The 25,012-nt window shown below is 45.7% G+C and overlaps 1 long non-coding RNA gene across 2 annotated transcripts; it reads right to left on the bottom strand.

The window, feature by feature from the left end:
* Positions 1-28: 28 nt before the first annotated feature.
* On the bottom strand, positions 29-6,534 carry LOC121562695. 2 transcript variants are annotated; one of them, XR_005999608.1, is made up of 3 exons: positions 6,509-6,534; positions 423-452; positions 29-191 (listed from the first exon to the last, which is right to left on the bottom strand). It is a non-coding gene; the product is annotated as an uncharacterized LOC121562695 (long non-coding RNA). The 2 variants fall into 2 exon arrangements; XR_006659186.1 differs by lacking the exon at positions 6,509-6,534 and adding an exon at positions 2,953-3,071.
* Positions 6,535-25,012: the final 18,478 nt, after the last annotated feature.

Below are 25,012 nucleotides of genomic sequence, written 5' to 3' on the forward strand. Positions count from 1 at the left end.
TCCATCTTCAACCAGAGGTCCTGCAGATTCAGCTACAGCATTCCCACAGCCCAGCTCTCTACACACAACCTTAGCCTCTCTCATGCCCCACCACCACGCAGGACATAGACCTGACCACTCTCCTCCGTAGAAGACTTCCACAATCCCAGAACAGGAAGTGGTCCCATTCACCAGTCTGACTGAGTGTTCAGCTGTAAACAGCAGAGAGGAAAACACAGTGGTGAGGACAGATTATGACAGGGTTTCTGTTATTCTAACAGCAGTAATGCTTTGTGGTTGACAAGTATTAGCAGTGCCATAAAACAGTACTTGTTATTGGGTTTTAGAATGGTGTGTATGGACACATGAATTTCTCCATGTTGGATAATAAAGTTGACTAATATTGAACCGCTATAATCACTGTAGATTTATACTCTACCTACCTGGTGGACTGATGCTTTGAGCCTGGAGATCTGAGGAGAAAGAGGAAGAGAGAGAGAGAGAGAGAGAGAGAGAGAGAGAGAGAGAGAGAGAGAGAGAGAGAGAGAGAGAGAGAGAGAGAGAGAGAGAGAGAGAGAGAGAGAGAGAGAGAGAGAGAGAGAGAGAGAGAGAGAGAGAGAGAGAGAGAGAGAGAGAGAGAGAGAGAGAGAGAGAGAGAGAGAGAGAGAGAGAGAGAGAGAGAGAGAGAGTAAATGAACATCAACATGACCTTTCATGATGTGATGGGGAAGATAGGCTTATCGATGGTATGATGCAACAACACGCTATAGATACAAAAGTATGTGGACACCCCTTCAAATTAGTGGATTCTATTTCAGCCACACCCCTTCCTGACAGGTGTTTAAAATCGAGCACATAGCCATGCAATCTCCATAGACAAACATTGGCAGTAGAATGGCCCATACAGAAGAGCTCATTGACTTTCAACGTGGCACCGTCACAGGATGCCACCTTTCCAACAAGTCAGTTTGTCAAATTTCTGCCCTGCTGGAGCTGCCTCGGTCAACTGTAAGTTCTGTTATTGTGAAGGTATATGTCTAGGAGCAACAACGGCTCAGCGTGAAGTGGTAGGCCACACAAGCTCACAGAACGGGACCGCCGAGTGCTGAAGAGGGTAGCGTGTAAAAACCGTCTGTCCTCGGTTGCAACACTCACAACGAGTTCCAGACTGCCTCTGGAAGCAACGTCAGAACAAGAACTGTTTGTCGGGAGCTTCATGAAATGGGTTTCCATGGTTGAGCAACTGAACAAAGCCTAAGATCACCATGAGCAATGCCAAGCATCGGCTGGAGTGGTATAAAGCCCACCGCCATTGGACTCTGGAGCATTGAAAACGCGTTCTCTGGAGTGATGAATCACGCTTCACAATCTGGCAGTCCAAAGGAAAAAATCCACGCAGCAATGTATATTTAACATTACCTCACTAATGCTCTTGTGGCTGAATGGAAGCAGGTCCCCGCAGTAATGTTCCAACATCTAGTGGAAAGCCTTCTCTGAACAGTGGAGGCTGTCATAGCAGCAAAGGGGGACCAACTTCATACTAATGGTCATGACTTTGGAATGAGATGTTTGACAAGCAGGTGTCCACATACTTTTGGTCATTTAGTGTACATTCCCTTTCCATGGAAATGTGTAACTCTCTTTGCAGATGAGTTTATATCTAATTTAATACCTTTGCTTTGTCTGTTTTTGAAATCATTCATTTCAGAGGTCATAGGTCAAGCTGAGCAGGACCAAAAGTGGAAGAGTGGAAAAGGTTACTGTTTGTGATGACATCACTGGTTAGAAGTCAGTGATGAAAAGATATTCAGTTGACTGCATGTTAGTCTGTTGATGTTAATTTAACCTCTCTCTCTCTCTCTCTCTCTCTCTCTCTCCCTCTCTCTCTCCCTCTCTCCCTCCCTCCCTCCCTCCCTCCCTCCTGTTGATCTTGACTCAGGTAACAGACCTCTAACTTCTACACCCCCTACTCCTGCTCTAACATACAGTATCTCACAAAACTGAATACACCCCTCGCATTTTTGTAATCAATAACATAATTATCTATATACTACCAACAACATCATAACAATACTCTACATCATAATCAATATCATAACATTGATAATCAATAACATCATTATCTCTATACTACAAACAACATTATAACAATAATCTGACAGTTTGAACCAAGGAAGCCTTGTGGTAGACCAATGTGGTTGATTAACAGAGCATCTGAGTGTGTCCCAATAATATCTCCTTTCTCCTGAAGTGTGCACTTGTTCACTACTTCCCATAATCTAAAAGCATTGGATTGGTGGAGGCATGGACTAGTGGGAGTTTCCACCATATTTATAATGTTGATGTAACCCTATCACCACAGGCTCAGATAAATCCATAGAGTAAAAGTATGGTGAAAAGGTCCACTCAGTACATAATAAACCTGGTATGACTAAACTCGCTAAAGAAAAACCAAAGAGACCAGGGTTCTTACCTACAGATAGAATGTGAATATAAAAAGAATGAATAATGAATGATCCACTTGCAAACAATTGGCAATACACACAATACAATAATATTTTAAGATAACCTAAACCCGGGTGCTAAACTGAAAATGTTCGTTGGCGCCGTTGGAGCTATAAAAAACAAACAGTCTAACCCCACAGTTATCACGGTAGAAAGCCCTTGAAACCAACAGTTGACTATTTATAATCCAATAGGCAGAAAGTGCCCTGCATGCTTCCGAAAAACGATGTCCAGTGTCCCCGAAGCCCTTAAATGACCTCAGACTAAACTGTCCTCTCCAGCTCCCGATCCGACGAACCCAAGCAGCTCCCGAAGCCACTGCCAGTGGCACTGGAACCTTCGTCAATACAGCCAAGCAGCAAGCGAATTGAGACGACTCATTTCTAAAATATTCAACTATACATCTTATTTTGTTAAGGTAAGTAAAGTAGAGTGCAGTTAAAACCAATTCGGGGGAAAAAAACGTACACAAAATGTTTTCCAACTTCACAAGCGCACCTCTCCCCTCTGTTCAACTTTCCCAAGTTCTCTCACGTCACCCCGCTCCTCCGCACACTCCACTGGCTTCCAGTTGAAGCTCGCATCTGCTACAAGACCATGGTGCTTGCCTACGGAGCTGTGAGGGGAACGGCACCTCCGTACCTTCAGGCTCTGATCAGTCCCTACACCCAAACGAGGGCATTGCGTTCATCCACATCTGGCCTGCTGGCCCCCCTACCTCTGCGGAAGCACAGTTCCCGCTCAGCCCAGTCAAAACTGTTCGTTGCTCTGGCACCCCAATGGTGGAACAAGCTCCCTCACGACGCTAGCACAGCGGAGTCACTCACCACCTTCCAGAGACACTTGAAACCCTACCTCTTTAAGGAATACCTGGGATAGGATAAAGTAATCCTTCTATCCCCCCCTTACCCCACCCCCCAAAAAATAAAATAAAACATATTGTAAAGTGGTTGTTCCACTGGCTATAAGGTGAATGCACCAATTTGTAAATCGATAAGAGCGTCTGCTAAATGACGTAAATGTAAATGTAAATGATGTCACCATAGTCTAGGACCGATAGGAACGTTGACTGAATAATCTGCTTTCTACTGTTTAGCGAGAGGCAGGACCTGTTTCTATAGAAGAAGCCCATTTCTATTCTCAGCTTCTTAACTAACTCATCAATATGCTTTTTAAAAGACAGCTTTTCATCTATCCAGATTCCCAGATATTTATAAGCAGGGACACAATCAATATGGACACCATTCAAAGTACACTAAATCAGTTATTTTGATGTGCACTAGAGAACAACATATACTGAGTTTTCCCTGCATTCAATGCTCATTTCAGGTCAATAAAGTTTTTCTGTAATTCCATGAAGGCAGACTGTAGTTCAGATAGAGCCTGGTCAACCGTGGGGGAAATAGCATACACAACAACTATCAACTGTATACAAGTGGAGGTTACAGTTTTTTATAGACAAGTCAATATTGTTAATGTAAACAGCATAGGTGCAACTTTGGTTTTAGAAGTGGGGGAGACATAACTTTATTTATATTCATTTTTATATTCATTTTTTATCCAGTTGGATAAACACTCCAAACAGCCTACCCGACTGCTCAGAACCCTCCGCATGGTCCTAAAGCACACTGTCGCCTGATTTAACACCATCAGTAGATACACATTGAGTTCTATCTGTCAAGTCATTTTTTTACCAGTTACATGCAGCCTGGTCTAGGCCAATTGAGCCAAGCCTCTGAATTAGCAGTGAGTGATCAACAGCCTTTGACAGGTCAATGAAGAGGGCAGCACAATGTTGCCTTCTATCCTTACAGTGAACCAAATCATTTATAACTAGGGATGCAGCAGAGATAGTGCTATGACCTGGTCTAAAACCCCACTGATGTACATTTAGAATACATCTTAGCTGATAATTAATTAAGGATTCTAATATTTTTGCTAGGCAAAAAAGTTTATAAATAGGGCGATAATTATTTTGGTCACAAGGGGTCACCACCTTTGTGAAGGGGGAGTACATGGGCCGCCTTCCAAACCTTGGAGATAGTACCAGATATAACTGTCAGGTTACGGGTTGATGATTCAGCAATCAGTGGGGCAGAGAGCTGCAGTAGAAATGGATGAAGCATATCAGCCCCAGTGGATTTTTTTTTTTACATCAATCTTAAGCAAGACATCTAGCACATCACAGATAGTAAATAGTTGAAATGAAACAGAGATTGACTAGAAGTTGACGGGTCAACCGTTGAGTCAGCTAGAGGCTGGCAGAGGGAAGAGCAGTCGATTGGCTGACCAGGGTCAACTAAACCACCGTTTCTCTCAAATAAAAAGCCTGCCGAGGTAACATGATGATTAAAAGCATCCCTTATTCCATTCTTCTCAGTTATGATGCCAGAGTCAGGCAGAACTCCCTCCTAGCTCGAAAAACCTACCCTATTGTTTCAGTTTGTTAGGGACAAGAAACGTATTCTACCTAAGCTACATCAACACAATGTAATGAAGAATGTTATTATTGTTTTCAAGTGAGTACACAACTCTAGTCTAGGCTGTAAACTGCAGTGAATATCCCAGGTCATTTGAATAACCGTTCAAAAGCCAGGCGTTTTGAATATTAATTTCAAAATAACTGCATCTAGCCTGTCTGATTTGGATCAGTTATGGGTTTTTACTCTGCAGTTTAGCCTAGAAGGTCCAGGAACATTAGCAGGACAGTAATATTCTCTATTTTGTCATGATGTATCATCTAACAGAAACAGGCTAATGCATATGAATTATAATAATGCGTGAGCGCGGAGGAAGTTGGATCCATTTTTTCCGTGTTTGGCGTCAGTGTTTTCAAAAGCGTTAGAAAATGAGGTGGATACTCCTGGGGTCCTCTCTTCTCTCTCCTCGCCTCCTTCTCTAAACCCATTGGAGAAGGTCAGAGGGGAAACCCTCCCGCTTTCTCATCTAATGGGTTTTGAAAAGGAGTCGAGGAGAGAGGAGTGAGGACGCAAGGATTATGCAATTGAGAATCTCCTCATTAGTGGAGAGGGAAAAACAAGTATGGATGTCTGAAGGTGGGTGTTACTAAATAAGTGGGAGGATCAACATAAGTGGAATAACATATATGGAAACATAACAGCTAATTGGGTTGATTGGTTGCCACTCAAAACCGTTTTGCGTGGCTGCTTGCTGCTTCCTTGTTGCATTTTAGCTAAGCGGGTTAGGATAATTAACGTGGCAGGTTAGGATAATTAACGTGTCAGGTTAGGATAATTAACATGTCAGGTTAGGAGAACTAACTTAGCTGGTTAGGATAATTAACGTGGCAGGTTAGGATAATTAACGTGGAAGGTTAGGATAATTAAAGTGTCAGGTTAGGATAATTAACATGTCAGGTTAGGAGAACTAACTTAGCTGGTTAGGATAATTAACGTGTCAGGTTAGGATAATTAACATGTCAGGTTAGGATAATTAGTGTAGCAGGTTAGGATAATTAACATGTCAGGTTAGGATAATTAACATGTCAGGTTAGGATAATTAACGTGTCAGGTTAGGATAATTAACATGTCAGGTTAGGATAATTAACATGTCAGGTTAGGATAATTAAAGTGTCTGGTTAGGATAATTAACATGTCAGGTTAGGATAATTAACGTGTCAGGTTAGGATAATTAACATGTCAGGTTAGGATAATTAACATGTCAGGTTAGGATAATTAACGTGTCAGGTTAGGATAATTAACGTGTCAGGTTAGGATAACTAATGTGGCAGGTTAGGATAATTAACGTGGCAGGTTAGGATAATTAACGTGGCAGGTTGTAGGAGTAACCTAGCAGATCAGGATAATGAGGTTAAGATTAGAAAAGAGTTAGGGTTAGGTTTAGCTAAAATGCTACAAGGAAGCAGCAAGCAGCCATGCAAAATGGTCTTGAGTGGCAACCAATCTGCCCAATTAGCTGTTATGTTTCCATACACCCTCTTCTGTTGATCCTCCCACTTATTTAGCAATAACCACTTTCAGACACACTCCATGTATGCAGTTACCCTCTGGGAGAATCTCAATTGTATACTCCTCCCGTTCTCTCTCTTCACCTCCTCTAAACCCATTGGAGGAGAAGGTCAGAGGGGCGGGACCTCTGGCTTTCTCATCCAATGGGTTTTGAGAAGGAGGCGAGGAGTGTGCAATTGAGATTCTCCCCGTGACTGTGAAAGGGTGCCATAAAGCAGTGTGCACTGTATAGAGCTCGCCAGCTTGTAGCCTAAATGAATAGGGAAAGACTAGGGTTTTGGGATAAACGCTGAAAATAAGATCTGAGATGAACACAGACTTAGTAGATCTTATACGTTTTGTTCTATGAGATAATATCAGTCAGGTAACATGACCTTTATGAATTATGAAGCCTTTATGTTTTGTTCTATGAGATAATATCAGTCAGGTAACATGACCTTTATGAATTATGAAGCCTTTATGTTTTGTTCTGTGAGATAATATCAGTCAGGTAACATGACCTTTATGAATGATGAAGTTTATGTTCTATGAGATAATATCAGTCAGGTAACATGACCTTTATGAATTATGAAGCCTTTATGTTTTGTTCTATGAGATAATATCAGTCAGGTAACATGACCTTTATGAATTATGAAGCCTTTATGTTTTGTTCTATGAGATAATATCAGTCAGTTAACATGACCTTTATGAATTATGAAGCCTTTATGGGCTTTTTCTGATTACATAAATGCTTCAAATTTCACAAAAAGTGACGTTAGCTGATGAAGATTATCTTATATAATAAATCGTAGGCTATAAGATCTCCTAAGCCTGTGTTTACCACAGACCTTATTGTCGGAATTTATCCAAAAACCCGACAAAAACTCCATTAATTTCCCCGTAGGATTTGACCAATGAACCGAGGTGGAGTTTGTGCCTACAAAAAGTCTCCATTACTATTGCTCTGTATAGGGCAGTGGTCCCCAACCGTTTTCAGTTACCCAGAGGACCCTCTCATGTGCATTTTACCAGTAACCCTCTGGTCTCATGAGTCTTCTCAAGGACCCCCTGTGGATAGTCCAAGTACCCCTGGTTGGGAAACACTGATAGTGAATAGGGTCCCTTTGTCTTCCTGTCATACAAATAAATGTCCACGAGATGGCGATGTTTACCCAGTCTGGGCCAGGGTTGCACTACAGAACTAACACTGCTGAACCAGGCCTCCGGTGGAAAACAATCCTTTATCAAGGTTATGGGTCCATTCATATCTAGCTAGGCCTGTATTCATGAAGAGTTTCAGAGTAGGAGTGTTGATCTAAGACCCCTTTTGCCTTTTAGATCATAATGAATAACATTACATGGACAGTGGGGAACTGATCCTAGATTTTACATTTCCATTTGAGTCATTTATCAGATGCTCTTATCCAGAGCCACTTACAGTTAGATCAGCAGCACTCCTATTTCTTTCCTGATTGATACGGCAAAAACTGACCACACGCACTTTACGTTAATTCTCCTAATCGGCTACGTTCATTATCCTAACCCGCTACGTTAGTTCTCCTATCCTGCCACGATAATTATCCTAACCTGCTACGCTAATTCTCTTAACCTGCTCCGTTAGTTCTCCTAACCTGCTACATTAGTTCTCCTAACCTCCCACGTTAATTATCCTAACCTGCTACATTAGTTATCCTAACCTCCCACGTTAATTATCCTAACCTGCTACATTAGTTATCCTAACCTCCCACGTTAATTATCCTAACCTGCTACGTTAGTTCTCCTAACCTCCGCAGTGGCGTGTATTCATGGTTGCCAAAGGAAGCCAGGCTTCCCCCCAAAAAATGACCAAGAAAAAAAACATTTAAAATAATGTATCTTTCATCTCTGTGTTTTATAATTTTCAAATAGCGTTGAGCTAAACTGTGAATGGTCCTGAAATAAATTACATTAAATTACAAATTGCCTATTTAGCCTACTCCTGTCTATACAGAAATAAATAAAAGCATTCAAAATAGGTTACTAAAACATGATTTGGCCACAGAGGATTCATTAGCTTCTTTAAACATTTATATGTTGTGGATTGTTTTAAATCTCATTGCCTACTGTCAGAAGGAAAGGCATCGTGCGCAATTTCGACAGATAATTGTTGAGTTGAGACTGTCAGTGAAAAGCAGAGGCCCAGCCAGGCATATCGCAATATTTCCAAATACAGTCGCGGGAAAACATAGTTTGGAAAGCAAAAGTCTATTGCTGTAAAGAGAAGGCAGTGAAAATACTTTAATATTTCTTTTATATAGTTATCAAAATTCTCAACTTAATTGAGTGAATAACAGTAAGGCCTATCTTATTGGCACCAGCAGAGAGTATCATTGTTGGGTCAGTGCCACTTAAAAGTTTTTTTTCGGAAAATAATGTACGTTTTAAATTTAATTTCCTTCAATTTGGAACATTTTGCCATGGGGCATAGAGTAAATGTTGCTGTTCTGAAGCAAGTTTGCTGCAATTCTACAAATTTTTCCAAAGGGTGGAGGTAAATGTTTGCCTTTTTAATATGATAACTGATAATCAATGGGCCTCAACCGGGTCGGTAATTCGACCATTCTTACTACAATACTAATTTACCAATCTAAAAAAAATGTTGCTGACATGGGTTAATTGAGTGACTGCTGATGCACACATTTTGACATTTCCTAGTGGAGGGGAGAGGGCCCTAGTGGAGCCACCTGGCTGAGAGGGCCCTAGTGGAGCCGCCTGGCTGAGAGGGCCCTAGTGGAGCCACCTGGCTGAGAGGGCCCTAGTGGAGCCGCCTGGCTGAGAGGGCCCTAGTGGAGCCACCTGGCTGAGAGGGCCCTAGTGGAACCACCTGGCTGAGAGGGCCCTAGTGGAGCCACCTGGCTGAGAGGGCCCTAGTGGAGCCACCTGGCTGAGAGGGCCCTAGTGGAGCCACCTGGCTGAGAGGACCCTAGTGGAGCCACCTGGCTGAGAGGGCCCTAGTGGAACCACCTGGTTGAGAAGGCCCTAGTGGAGCCAGTTGGCTGAGAGGCAGGGACGGCCTGTTCAATAGGGCGATATGGGCGACGCACTGCCAAACGGGAAAAGGAAGGGATTTTTTTTCTAATCAATTATATCACGGCAACAGTAGTTATCAGTGTTGTAATCTATACGTCTGATCTGCCACAGTGCCACACTGCCACTAAATGTCGAATCAGGCTAAAGTCGTGCTTCAAATGGCTCCACCCCCTTTTGGGGCGATTTCAGTCAGATTGAAAATCGCCCAGAACTTCTGTCATAGACTCCCATGTAAAATCTATTTTTTTCAAATTTCAGAGCCTTCAATACAATCTCAATGGGTGTCTGTGGGCTTGCACTTACGCGCTTTCGTCATACGTTACGTAACCATGAACGTAACTGAGAAAAGAGTGGATTGTTTGAAAGAAGTTCCTTTTTGTCGGCGAACAAATGAAGATAAATTGGCGAAACAATTAGGACCTCCCAGACCAAATTTAATAATTCAACAGGTTTCTACTAAAGGGCGGAAAGTCCTACACCCGGGGATTTTCCAAAAAATTGGTCGACGAAAAAAAGACATTGCCACTCACTCAACTGGATGACGAGGGATACAGGCTAGCTGTCCGCCGCCACAACGATGAGGTTAGTGTTGATAATCACAAGTTTACTGGATGTGGATATGGTGTAATAAAGGCAGTTTATTCAGAGGTAAATATATCTGGAATCGCGTTCACGGACCCGTTCGTCAAACTCTTAGGGAGCTATAAATTAAGCCCCATTACTTACCATATCAGATAAGAGAAATTGCTGCAGCTACATATATTTTACATCCTGGCCCTACATAGTTCACTATTTGCATCACTTACCAAAATATTACATGTGGTCATATATGCTTGGAAAGTGGAGATGCCATAGAACGTCAAAAAAGTAAACATTGCTGGAGACACATTGCCGTTTTGGAGAAGACATCGCGTTTGCTAGCGAAGAGATTTGTTGTGGCAAATGAACTTGGGCTGGGAATTGCCAGGAACCTCACGATAAGATATATGCATCAGCATTGCGAGTCTCATGATTCTATACGTATTGCGATTCGATACTGTGATTTTATTGCGCACCATATGTCTGTTGCAGAGGGATCAGAAAGCCATGAGAACGAGTTTTGATCAGTCATGGAAATAAAAGTGCTGAAAACAAATTGGCTCCCAATGTGAAAAGATTGAGAACAAGCTATGAAGGAACAATAATGGTGTTTTGGTGCAGGTACAGCCAACTAGCGCTAAAATATTGCGATATTGTCAATACAGTATATCGTAAGTATCACTATGTAACTCGATTTCTTTCACCCCAATCCCTCAAATTAACGGTAAATAACTGAATTGTTTGCCCCACATTTAGCTAAGATGATTAGCTAGCCAGCTAAAATGTTTTAGTTAGTTAGCAGTCGCATCTACAATAGTTTACTGTCAATAACATGTCTCCAAAAATGACGTGGTGTCTCCAATTGTGTTGACATTTTACAATTGCAATGCGCATCCATGAGTATCCACTTTCTGTAGCTCAGCTGGTAGAGCATGGTGCTTGTAACGCCAAGGTAGTGGGTTCGATCCCGGGACCACCCATACACAAAAATGTATGCACGCATGACTGTAAGTCGCTTTGGATAAAAGCGTCTGCTAAATGGCATATTATTATTATTATTATTATTATTATTATTATTATCTGAAGAGAGCCTGAAACATTGTGTGCAGACATTTTATGCAATAAATGAAGTAGGTTCAATCTAGTAGTTCTGATCTTCTGATTGGTCCTGATGAGTTGGGCGAGGTCCCCTGCAGGCTACTGTCACTGTTGCATTGGCTCTGAGTCGGGTTCTCTGTCTTCAAATGTTCAGCCTAAGAGAGGGGATTTTTGTGTGTGTGTGTGTGTGTTTAACAGTGATGATTGTGTGTGTGTGTTTAACAGTGATGATGTGTGTGTGTGTGTGTTTGTGTGTGTGTGTGTCCTCAGAGCAAGAACTCGTGAGTTGGAAGAACTGGAGAGGCCTATGGCGTGGGTGTTGTCCTTGGCCACCTGCTGACAAGGCTGACAAGATAGGACCCTTTTGTCCATTGTTATTGGATAGGAACAGAACTTATAACCAGCTCCTGACCTAAATAGATCTTAGCACAACATTTTACTCAACATATCATATTCCATATTCACTATAACAAATATATTTACTACGACATTAGCAAGAACGCCCACATCCTCAGCCGGCTAATCCAGTGTGTGAAGTTTTGCGGAGTGTTTGAGTTAGCTTTGCGAGGCAAAGATGAAACTGAGGGCTCCACCAACCCTGGTAAGCCAACACTTTTGAGATCAGTCAATAAATGCTTCTGGTATTGACTTATATGCTGCCCCTGTCTTCATGTTGTTGCTGGACATATCTTTTTTTAAATGTGTGTAGGTCACCTAAATCATCAGAAAAATTGCCCCTCCTGAGAATTTTTTCAGGAGCCGCCACTGCTGAGAGGGCCCTAGTGGAGCCAGTTAGTTTATATTTCATTTACTGTGTATTGACCAACGGCCTATACAGGTCAGGACTGATACACTCGTTTTTATTTATTTATTTGTTTATTTAGTTAAATTACTAACATTTCAAATGTCTTTCTCTTTTGAAACGTTTGTGTGTTTAATGTTTACTGTTTGTGATTGTTTATTTCACTTGCTTTGTCAATGTTAACATATGTTTCCCGTGTCAATAAAGCCCCTTTGAATTGAACTGAGAGAGAGAGTGAGAGAGGGGGAGGGCAAAAGAGAGGAGAAATGAACATCAGCATGACCTTTCATGATGTGATGGGGAAGATTAGCTTATCGTTGGTATGATGCAACAACACCCATGTGTACACACATTTCCCTTCCATGGAAAGGTGAACCTCTCTTTGCAGATGAGTTTATATATAATTTAATACCGTTGCTTTTGTCTGTTGTTGAAGTCATTCATTTCATAGGTCAGAGGTCAAGCCGAGCCGGACCAAGAGTGGAAGAGTGGAAAAGGTTACTGGTTGTGATGACATAACTGGTGAGAAGTCAGTTATGAAAAGATATTCAGTTGACTGCGTGTTAGTCTGTCAGCCCTATCTCTTTTGACATCTCCCTCTCTCTACTCCTCTTCTCTCTCACTCTCCATCTCCCCTCCCCTCCTCCTCTGTCCTGTAGCCGCAGGAAGTAGTTTGGGGGTGTAGAAATACAGCTAAACCTAGGGTATGGCTAAATGGGGTGTGTAGAAATACAGCTAAACCTAGGGTATGGCTAAATGGGGTGTGTTGAAATAATCTAAACCTAGGGTATGGCTAAATGGGGTGTGTAGAAATACAGCTAAACCTAGGGTATGGCTAAATGGGGTGTGTTGAAATACAGCTAAACCTAGGGTATGGCTAAATGGGGTGTGTAGAAATACAGCTAAACCTAGGGTATGGCTAAATGGGGTGTGTAGAAATACAGCTAAACCTAGGGTATGGCTAAATGGGGTGTGTAGAAATAGAGCTAAACCTAGGGTATGGCTAAATGGGGTGTGTGGATATACAGCTTAACCTAGGGTATGGCTAAATGGGGTGTGTAGAAATACAGCTAAACCTAGGGTATGGCTAAATGGGGTGTGTAGAAATACAGCTAAACCTAGGGTATGGCTAAATAGGGTGTGTTGAAATACAGCTAAACCTAGGGTATGGCTAAATGGGGTGTAGAAATACAGCTAAACCTAGGGTATAGCTAAATGGGGTGCGTTGAAATACAGCTAAACCTAGGGTATGGCTAAATGGGGTATGTAGAAATACAGCTAAACCTAGGGTGTGGCTAAATGGGGTGTGTAGAAATACAGCTAAACCTAGGGTATGGCTAAATGGGGTGTGTAGAAATACAGCTAAACCTAGGGTATGGCTAAATGGGGTGTGTAGAAATACAACTAAACCTAGGGTATGGCTAAATGGGGTGTGTACAAATACAGCTAAACCTAGGGTATGGCTAAATGGGGTATGTAGAAATACAGCTAAACCTAGGGTGTGGCTAAATGGGGTGTGTAGAAATACAGCTAAACCTAGGATATGGCTAAATGGGGTGTGTAGAAACACAGCTAAACCTAGGGTATGGCTAAATGGGGTGTATTGACCAACGGGTCAGGACTGATACACTCGTTTTTATTTTTAATTTTTTTTATATAGTTAAGAGAGGAGAAATGAACATCAACATCACCTTTCATGATGTGATGGGGAAGTTAGACTTATCGTTGGTATGGTGCAACAACACCCATGTGTACACACATTCCCCTTCCATGTGAACCTCTCTTTGCAGATGAGTTTACAGTATATCTAATTTAATACATCAGCTTTTCCTCAATCATTCAGTTCCAGAGGTCAGAGGTCAATCTGAGCTGGGCCAATAGTGGAAGAGTGGAAAAGATTACTGGTTAGGATGACATCACTGGTGAGAAGTCAGTTATAAATATATATTTCCCTTCCCTTAATCTCTATCTCCCCTCCTCTGTCCCCTCCCCTCTCCTCTCTCTCCCTCCCTCCCTCCTCTGCTCTCTCTCTCTCTTCCCCCTCCTGCCTTCTCCTCTCTCTCAGTACGCTCTCCCGCCCCCACCCCCTCCTCTCATCTCTCGCAGCCCTTTGACATCTCCCTCTCTATCTCCCCTCCCGTCCTCTGTCCCCTCCTCTCTCTCCACTACCCTCCCCTCCTCTCTCTCTCTCTCTCTCTTCCTGACATATTGCATCAGGCTTGTTGAGCTTGACTCAGTTGACTTGGGTAACAGACCTCTAGCTACCCCCCTTCCTCTTGCTCTATTGAACCTTTAATTAAACCTTTATTTAACTATGGGAGGCCATAGAAAACATAAGACGAATATTAAATAGATACATAATATATACTCTCATTCATTTCCATAGGGACAGATACAATCAATCATTGACACACTGAATATACAACAGTCAGATGCATGACATCATCAGAACTTAACTGACATTAGTGCCTGTCCCCAGATGGACAATTATGCTACAGTAAAGTACATTTACAGGTGATCACATCATTGTCCTGCTTTAAGACAGATTTTTACTGTCTTGTTTCCGGTTGCATGTTATTTACTAACCCTGCAAATGTTCATATATCTTAAAATATCAAATCATATCTCAGTAACTGTCATAAGTGTATTTCAGTATAACAGCATCCTACCTGTGCTCCAGAACAGGATCATCAATATCACTGCAGGTATCATATCTGTCTCTAACTGGGGCTCCACTGAGCTATACAAGTCTGCTGTCATGAAGAGTGGACTGAAGAGTGGACAATACTGCTAGGCTATATGACTTCTATCTCATTAGTTCCTTACTTCAATGATGTGAGATAAACTTCTTAGCAAGTTATCTTTGATCAGTAGTTGAACCCAGCTACCTACAGGAAACTGATTTATTTTGAAAACCCCCACAGGAAACTGCTGACAGAGCAGCAAAGTTACACATAGTGTGTGCTTTAATATCACCTCTAACTTTCTACTGCTTGAGTTCACCTCTTATAAGTGTATACTGGGCAACTTTAATAACGTCTGGATGCCTTATATGGAAGTCTGTATTGCCCACGTCATGTTTTCAATAGCTGCTGTGTTGCTCAGTCCTGCCCTGGGGGTCTGCCGTCCTGTGAGTTGTCACTCTGGCCTTGGCCTAACACACCTGAAACCAATAATGAATGTTTCACTAAGACCCTAAAGCTGAGTGGGGTGTGTTGGGTTGGGGCGCTGCAGGGCCGTGGACCCCTAGGGACAGGACAGGGTGACCCAGCTATATTGTGTGGATGTAAAAAAAGCTCTACAGTATTACTAGGCCATATGAGATGAATTATATGACTGTCACACAGTACACACTTTAAGTTTTTTGTTGTTCTAGTCTACCTGGCTAAAATGCTTGCTCGCTAGCCTAACTTCCTTTCAAGGGCAACGTTAGCTAGTTAACATTAGCATACTACATTTAGCTAAATGTTGAACTTCCATCCTCTCAGCCTAGGTGCACAATGTATGAATTTATGGTTGTATCAGAATCACCATTAGAATCAGGTAGAGTGGAGGTGGAGGAGGAGGGAGGAGGAGGAGGAGGAGGAGGAGGGGAGGAGGAGGAGGAGGGAGGAGGAGAGGAGGAGAGGAAGGAGAGGAGAGGAGGAGGAAGTAGGAGGAGGGAGAGGAGAGGAGAGAGAGAGAGAGGAGAGGAGAGGAGAGAGAGGAGAGGAGAGGAGAGGAGAGGAGAGGAGAGGAGAGGAGAGGAGAGGAGAGGAGAGGAGAGGAGAGAGGAGAGGAGAGGAGAGGAGAGGAGAGGAGAGGAGAGGAGAGGAGGAGGGGATGAGGAGGAGGAGGAGGAGGAGAGGAGATGAGGAGGAGGAGGAGGAGAGGAAGAGGAGGAGGAGGAGGAGAGGAGGAAGACAGAGAACAAGAAGAGTAATCTCCGATGAAAGAGTGTGGGGTTGACTGTGGTGGACCATGTGGTCACCATGGTTTGACCTTGATAGAGGCTGGGATGGAGAGAGAGGAGAGGAGAGAGGAGGAGAGGAGAGGAGAGGAGAGGAGAGGAGAGAGGAGAGGAGAGGAGAGGGAGAGGAGAGGGAGGGAGAGGAGAGGAGAGGAGAGGAGGGGATAGGGGATAGAGGGAGAGAGAGAGGGAGAGGAGAGGAGAGGAGAGGAGAGGAGGAGGGAGAGAAGGAGGAGGAGGAAGGAGGAGGAGGAGGAGGAGGAGGAGGAGGAGGAGGAGGAGGAGGAGGAGAGGGAGAGGAGGAGGAGGAGGAGGAGGAAAGTAGGAGGAGAGGGAGAGGAGAGAGAGGAGAGAGAGGAGAGGAGAGGAGAGGAGAGGGAGAGAGAGGGAGGGATAAAGGAGGAGGAGGAGAGGGAGATGAGGAGGAGGAGGAGGAGAGGAAGAGGAGGAGGAGGAGGAGAGGAGGAAGACAGAGAACAAGAAGAGTAATCTCCGATGAAAGAGTGTGGGTTGACTGTGGTGGACCATGTGGTCACCATGGTTTGAACTTGATAGAGGCTGGGATGGAGGAGAGGAGGAGAGGAGAGGAGAGGAGAGAGAGGAGAGGAGAGGAGGAGAGGAGAGGAGGAGAGGAGAGGAGAGGAGAGGAGAGAGGGGAGAGGGGATGAGGGATGAGGGGATGAGGGGATGAGGAAGAGGAGGAGAGGAGGAGGAGGAGGAGGAGGAGGAGGAGGAGGAGGAGCAGAGAGAGAGAGGGGAGAGGAGGAGAGGAGAGGAGAGGAGAGGAGAGAGGAGAGGAGAGAGAGAGGGAGAGGAGGAGGGGATGAGGAGGAGGAGGAGGAGGAAGAGAGGGAGATGAGGAGGAGGAGGAGGAGAAGAAGGGAGTAGGAGGAGGAGAGGAGGAAGACAGAGAACAAGAAGAGTAATCTCCGATGAAAGAGTGTGGGGTGACTGTGGTGGACCATGTGGTCACCATGGTTTGACCTTGATAGAGGCTGGGATGGAGGAGAGGAGAGGAGGAGAGGAGAGGAGAGGAGAGGAGAGGAGAGGAGAGGGGAGAGGAGAGGAGAGGAGAGAGAGAGAGAGGAGAGAGAGGAGAGGAGAGGAGAGAGAGAGAGGAGAGGAGAGGAGAGGAGAGGAGAGGAGAGGAGAGGAGAGGAGAGAGAGGAGAGGAGAGGAGGGGATGAGAGGAGAGGAGGAGAGGAGGGAGGAGGAGGAGGAGAGGAGAGGAGAGAAGAGAGGAGAGGAGAGGAGAGAGGAGAGAGAGAGAGGAGAGGGAGAGGGAGAGGAGAGGAGAGAGAGGAGAGGAGAGGAGAGGGAGGAGAGAGGAGGGATGGGAGGAGGAGGAGGAGAGGAGAGAGATGAGAGGAGGAGGAGGAGAGAGGAAGAGGAGGAGGAGGAGGAGAGGAGGAAGACAGAGAACAAGAAGAGTAATCTCCGATGAAAAGAGTGTGGGAGTGACTGTGGTGGACCATGTGGTCACCATGGTTTGACCTTGATAGAGGCTGGGATGGAGGAGAGAGAGGAGAGGAGAGAGAGAGAGAGGAGAGGAGAGGAGAGGAGAGGAGAGAGAGGAGAGGAGAGGAGAGGAGAGGAGAGGAGAGGAGAGGATGAGGGGATGAGGGGATGAGGGGATGAGGAAGAGGAGGAGAGGAGGAGGAGGAGGAGGAGCAGAGAGAGGAGAGGAGAGGAGAGGAGAGGAGAGGAGAGAGAGGAGGAGAGGAGAGGAGAGGAGAGGAGAGGAGAGGAGAGGAGAGGAGAGGAGGAGGGGATGAGGAGGAGGAGGAGGAGGAGGAGGAGAGGGAGATGAGGAGGAGGAGGAGGAGAGGAAGAGGAGTAGGAGGAGGAGAGGAGGAAGACAGAGAACAAGAAGAGTAATCTCCGATGAAAGAGTGTGGGGTGACTGTGGTGGACCATGTGGTCACCATGGTTTGACCTTGATAGAGGCTGGGATGGAGGAGAGGAGAGGAGAGGAGAGGAGAGGAGAGGGAGGGAGAGGAGAGGGAGAGGAGAGAGGTGGAGAGGGAGAGAGGAGAGGAGAGGAGAGGGAGAGAGGAGAGGAGAGGAGAGGAGAGGGAGAGGAGAGGAGGGGATGAGGGGAGGAGAGGAGGAAGAGGAGGAGGAGAAGGAGGAGGAGGAGGAGGAGAGAAGAGAGGAGAGGAGAGGAGAGGAGAGGAGAGGAGAGGAGAGGGAGAGGAGAGGAGAGAGAGGAGAGAGGAGAGAGGGAGGAAGGAGAGGAGAGGAGAGGAGGAAGAAAAAGAGGAGGAGGAGGAGGAGGAGGAGGGAGGAGGAGGAGGAGGAGGAGGAGGAGGAGGGGAGGAGGAGGAGGAGGAGGAGGAGAGGAGAGGAGAGAGAGGAAAGGAGAGGAGAGGAGAGAGGAGAGGAGAGGAGAGGAGAGGAGAGGAGAGGAGAGGGAGATGAGAAGGAGGAGGAGGAGGAGGAGAAGGAGGAGGAGAGGAAGACAGAGAACAAGGAGAGTAATCTCTGATGAAAAGAGTGTGGGGTGACTGTGGTGGACCATGTGGTCACCATGGTTTGACCTTGATAGGCTGGGCAGAGTGCAGCCCAACATGAGCCGTTTCACTGTAGCATCCATCATCCAGAGCGTCCCAAAATGACAATAGGTATGTACTGCAGACTTGGACCTGTCTACTACTTTTTACTACTGGACAGTAGCACTACAAAAGCACAGTAAAGACTGTAGATTCCAATACATACTGTAAGGGAAACAAAGTCAAGGTTTCATGTATTACTGGATGGAGGAACTGGGAGCGATACTACTTTGGAACATGTTTATCTTGTACCCTGTATTACTCTAGTGGTTACTGTACTGGAGGCTATTTGGTTTTTAGTAGAAACAGTTGTTTTAGCTCCCGACTAACAGTTATTACTGCGTTGCTTCCAGAGGCAGTTTGGAACTTCGGTAGTGAGTGTTGCAACCTGGGACAGACCATTTTTACATGTTACGAGATTCAGCACTCGGCGGTCCCGTTCTGTGAATTATGTGGCCTACCACTTCGTGGCTGAGCCGTTGTTGCTCCTAGATGTTTCCACTTCACAACGGATTTGTTTTGAAAACCCCCACAGGACACTGCTGACAGAGCAGCAACGTTTCACATAGTGTGTCCTATAATATCACCTCTAACTTTCTACTGCTTGAGTTCACCTCTTATAGAATATTGGTTAATGTTCCAGCACCTAAATATAAACAGTACCAGCACCCAAAATGAGTACTGATGAGGTCTCATGTTAGAGCAGGAGAAGGGGGGATGTGGTGTAGAAGCTAGAGGTCTGTTACCCAAGTCAACTCAACAGGCCTGATGCTATATGTCAGGGTCAGGCTGGGCTGGGCCAAGAGTGGAAATGGTTACTGGTTATGATGACATCACTGGTGAGAAGTCAGTGATAATAATATATATCTCTCTCTCCCATCTCTCGCTCTCCTCCCTCTCTCCTCCCCTTTCCCTCCCCCTTTCTCTCTATCCTTCCCCTCCTCAAATGTAATTATATAATATAAGGAGAGGGGGAGAGAGGGAGAAGAGGAGAGGTGGAGAGAGGGAGAAGAGGAGAGGGGAGTGGGGGGATAAGAGGAGAGGGGAGAGGGGGAGAAGAGGAGAGGGGGAGAGAGGGGAGAAGAGGAGAGGGGAGAGGGGGAGAGGGGTACTGTTTGCGTCTCCCACCGTTCCACCCGTGGGACTATACCTTCTGTGATCAAGTGGGAGTTTCCACCATATTTAGTATAACAGTCATTTCAGTTTAGGGAAGTGAACAAGTGCACACTTTAAGAGAAAGGAGACATAATTGGGACAATGCATCGTTCTAGACTGCAGTCATGCGTCTGTGACACCAGATTACCACCTAGTGGCCATAATAGGAACTGTCCTGTCAGTATGTTTTTACTGCTGTCTCAAAACAACACATGACCTGCATACATTATATGATTCATGTGTGAGTACTAAAAGCATATGAATATAGTATATTATATTCTAGTATAGTTATTATATATGTGGGTCTGATAAGTAAACACTCTTAATGTTTGCTGTTTTATCACTAAGAAGAGCACTGGGCACTATGTATCCAAACACATGTGGAACCTCATGATATGAGAGATAAGAAGTGTTTAAAAATGTGAGTCCTGAACCCTGTAGACTACTACACTACTTCTGAAGAAGACCAGACTCATTTCAGAATGAAGACTGCTATTGTTCTGACGGTGTTGCTGTTGGGTCATGGCTAGAAAGGATCCAGCTTTTTGTCGATTAACGTCAGATTTGACTTTTCGTAGCAGGTTAGGAGAATTTGTGCAGCAGTTTAGGAGAATTACCGTAGCAGGTTAGGAGAATTAGGTTAAAGTTAGGAAAAGGGTTGGATTAGCTAAAATGCCTCAACAAAAAATATACTTTTGACATTCATTTGACAAAATCTGGATCCCCTAATTGCCATGTGGTCCTCTGTAGCTCAATTGGTAGAGAGCATGGCGCTTTTAATGCCAGGGTAGTGAGTGTTTTGAGTTTTGAGTATCTGAGATGTAGTTTCATCATACGTGTGTTAACAATTGGGGAAAACTGTAATGGTTAATCACTTAACCGTTTGGTAAAGCTATATATTTTAAACTGGTTTGTCGACTATATATGGATTTAGAGAACTACAGAAATTACATCTGTTTGTAAAGTATAAACATTTAAATTACATGTATGATACATGATGAACATACATAATGACTACTCATTATTACTAATTGATTTCACAAAGTGGGAACCACAATTAGTCACCATATAAAAAGGTGTGTGAACACTTCCAGTGTCTTTCAATATGGAGCAGGATAGACGCAAGGGAGAGGAAGACACCAAAGAGCTGGTGGACAAAGAGGCCCCATCAGAGAGGGAGGACAAGGGGCCGTCAGAGAAGAGGACTTGGGCCCCGTCAGAGAGGGAGGACATGGGCCCGTCAAGAGGAGGACATGGGCCCCGTCAGAGAGGAGGACATGGGCCCGTCAGAGAGGAGGACATACCTCGTCAGAGAAGGGAGGACATGGGCCCGTCAGAGAGAGGACATGGGCCCCACGTCAGAGAGGAGACATGGAGGCCCCATCAAGAGTGGACAAGGGGCCCCGTCAGTGGAGGACAAGGGGGCCCGTCAGAAGAGGACATAGGCCCCATCAGAGAGAGGACATGGGCCCCGTCAGAAGAAGGACATAGGGGCCCGTCAGAGAGGAGGACATAGGCCCCGTCAGAGAGGAGGACAAGGAGCCCGTCAGAAAAGTGGACATGGCCCGTCAGAGAAAGGACATGTGCCCCATCAGAGAAGAGGACATGGCCCGTCAGAAGAGGAGGACATGGGCCCCGTCCAGAAGTGGACATACGGCCCCGTCAGAGAGGGAGGACATGGGACCCGTCAGAGAAAGGAGGACAAGGAGCCCGTCAGAAGTGGACATGGGCCCTATCAGAGAGGAGGACAAGAGCCTGTCAAAGAGGGGGACATGGGGGCCCGTCAAGAGAGGTGAACAAGGGGCCCCGTCAAAGGAAAACAAGGAGCCCGTCAGAGACATGGGCGTCATAAGGAGACATGGGCGGCCCCGTCAGAAGAGGACATGGGCCCCATCAGAAGAGGACAAAGCCCGTCGAGAAAGGAGGACAAGGGGCCCGTCAGAAAGGTGGGCATGTGCCCACCGTCAGAAAGGAGGAAGGGCCCACGTCAGAGAGAGGACATGGGCCCGTCAGAGCGGACAAAGGGGGCCCTGTCAAAGGTGAACAAGAGCCCCGTCAGCGAAGAGACAAGGGGAGCCCGTCAGAGAAGAGAGGACATGGGAGCCCGTCAGAGAGGTGGACATAGGCCCTGTCAGAGAAGGTGGACAAGGGGCCCCGTCAGAGAAGCAGAGACAAAGAGCCCGTCAGAGAAGAGGACATGGGGGCCCGTCAGAGAGGAGGACAAGGGAGTCCCACAAGAGAAGTAGAACAAGGGGGCCCACAAGAGAGGTGGGCATGTGCCCCGTCAGAGAGGAGGACATGGGCCCGTCAGAGAAGGAGGACATGGAGCCCTGTCAGAGAGAGTGGACATGGGCCCCGTCAGAAAGAGGACATGGGCCCCGTCAGAGAGAGGAGGACATGGGCCCCGTCAGAAAGGAGGACATGGGCCCGTCAGAGAGGACATGAGGCCCGTCAGAGAAGGAGACATGGGCCCGTCAGAAAGGAGGACATGGGCCCGTGAGAAGAGGACATGGGCCCCGTCAGAGAAAGACATGGGGCCCCCATCGAAGTGAAAAAGGGCCCCGTCCAGAGTAGAACAAAAGGGCCCGCAAGGAGGACATGGGCCCCATCAGAGAGGGAGGACATGGGACCGTCAGAGAAGAGGAAAGGCCCGTCAGAGTGGACATGGGGCCCCGTCAGAGAGGACATGGGCCCCATCAGAGAAGACATAGCCCCGTCAGAAAAGACATAGGGCCCGTCAAAGGTGAAAGGGCCGTCAGAGAGAGGACATGGGCCCCGTCAGAGGAAAGGCCCGTCAGAGGTGGACATGGGGCCTATCAAGAGAGACAAGGGGCCTGTCAGAGAGGAGGACATGGGAGCCCCGTCAGAGAGGTAGACACGAGGCCCCGTCAGAAGAAGAACAAGGGAGCCCGTCAGAGAGGAGGACATGGGCCCCGTCAAGAGCGGACAGGGGCCCTGAAAGGTGGAAGGGAGCCCCGTCAGGAACAAAGGAGCCCGTCAGAAGAGGAGGACAAGGGCCGCAGAGGGGTGGACATGGGCCCTGTCAGAGAAGGTGGACAAAGGGGCCCGTCAAAGCGAGACAAAACCCGTCAAAGAGACAGGCCCGTCAGAGGGAGACAAACCCACAAGAATAGGACAAGGGCCCACAAGAGGTGAGGCATGTGCCCGTCAGAGAGGGACATGGGCCCGTCAGAGAAAGGAGGACATGGGCCCTGTCAGAGAGGTGGACATGGGCCCCGTCAGAAAGAGAGGACATGGGCCCCGTCAGAGAGGAGGACATGGGCCCGTCAGAGAGAGAGGAAAAAGGGAGCCCGTCAGAGAGAGAGGACATAAGCCCCATCAGAGAAAGGAGGACATGGGTCCCGTCAGAAGGTGGACATGGGCCCCATCAGAAGAGGACAAAGGCCCGTCAGAGAGGTGGACATTGGCCCCCGTCAAAAGGAGGACATGGGCCCCGTCAGAAGAGACATGGGGGCCCGTCAGAAGAGAGGACATGGGCCCCCATATGAGAGAAGACAAAGGAGCCCGTCAGAGAGGTGGACATGGGCCCCGTCAGAGAGTGTCTGTAATGGTGTGGCTGGCCTAATTCTCCCAGAGTGTCTGGGTCATGGTGTAACTGGGTGAGATTCTCCCAGAGTGTCTGGGTCATGGTATAACTCGCTGAGATTCTCCCAGAGTGTCTGGGTAATGGTGTAACTAGCTGAGATTCTCCCAGAGTGTCTGGGTAATGGGTGTAACTGGCTGAGATTCTCCCCAGAGTGTCTGGAGTCATGGTGTAACTGGCTAGATTCTCCCAGAGTGTCTGGGTCATGGTGTAACTGGATGAATTCTCCCAAGTGTCCGGGTCGGGTGTACTGGCTGAGATTCTCCCAGAGTGTCTGGGTCCTGGTGTAACTGGCTGAGATTCTCCCAGAGTGTACTGGCGTATGTGGTGTAACTTGGCTGAGATTCTCCCAGAGTGTCCGGGTCATGGTGTAACTGGCTGAGATTCTCCCAGAGTGTCTGGGTCATGGTGTAGCTGGCTGAGATTCTCCCAAGTGTCTGGGTCATGGTGTAACTGGCTTGGGGATTCTCCCAGAGTGTCTGGGTCAGTGTAACTGGCTGAGATTCTCCCTGTGTGTAGGTAGTGGTGTAACTGGCTGGGTTTCTCCAGGAGAAATATTTTAATGTTTATCTTTCATACTCCCCACCAATCTCCAGTGAAGAAAGTACAGGTAAAGTTTCCCATGTGCAGATCTAGGATCAGCTTCTCCTCCCCCAATCCTAACCTTATCCATTAGTGGGGAAATGCAAAAACTAACCAAGATCAGCGTGTAGGGAAAAACTTCACCCTATATTCAATGGTACCCTGTTCCCTATATAGAGCACTCACTACTATTGACCAGGGCCACGGGGCTATACACTATACAGCTAAATGCTAATAAGGACACTATACAGCTAAATGCTAATAGGACACTATACAGCTAAATGCTAATAGGACACTATACAGCTAAATGCTAATAGGACACTATACAGCTAAATGCTAATGGGTCTATCCAGCTAAGTGCTAATAGGTCACTATACATCTAAACGGAGGAACTAATGACATTGGTATAATTGAACATTTATGTCCCACAACATCTAATCTGTCTTTGTTTTAAGAATTTAAAAACAAAACTTGCTGTTGAAAAGACAATCAAAAGGTGTTTGTGTGTGTTTGTGTGTTTGTGTTAGTGCTGAGCAAATAGTGCTTTTTGAGGTCTGTTTGGTTTTGGTTCGATTACAAAAAAATTACTTTTTTCAAATTCGATAATAAAAACAAAACATGAAATGCATTATGAAATAATTAAGATACAATGGTTTTAGAGCTTTTTAATGGACATTTCAAAACCAAAAACAGTGAACATTCAATTGCCAAAACATATAAAATATTCCATTGTCCCTGTCAGGTCCACACTGGGTAGGGATCAATAGAAAAATAGGAAATCACTATGAAATAATCAAATATTTCAGTTGTGTATGTGTTCCTGTCATGAGAATGTTGTTATCTCAATGGTTGAAGTCAACTACTTCTTAAATCTTTGAATAATTCCCAGAGGTGTAAATCTCTAGTTTAAATAAATTAAACAAAGACCCCTTATTGGGCAGTAGGTTCATTAATTAATTTACTACACCCCTAAATGGGCCAATGAAAAAGCTCCTAGCCCATATTTAGGCAACTTTTCTCTATAAGCTTGAAGAAGCAACCTAGTCGTCTTTTCCTGTGTCTATTTCACACTTCTTTTTTTAAGACCCAAATAGTCTGTTGCTGAGCAAATATGTATCTTACACAGACACCTAAGATGGGGACATGTTCTTCAGTGTCTACTTTCACATC

This window comes from Coregonus clupeaformis, unplaced genomic scaffold, assembly GCF_020615455.1.
Source record: "Coregonus clupeaformis isolate EN_2021a unplaced genomic scaffold, ASM2061545v1 scaf0904, whole genome shotgun sequence".
In the NCBI taxonomy this organism is placed as follows: Eukaryota; Metazoa; Chordata; class Actinopteri; order Salmoniformes; family Salmonidae; genus Coregonus; species Coregonus clupeaformis.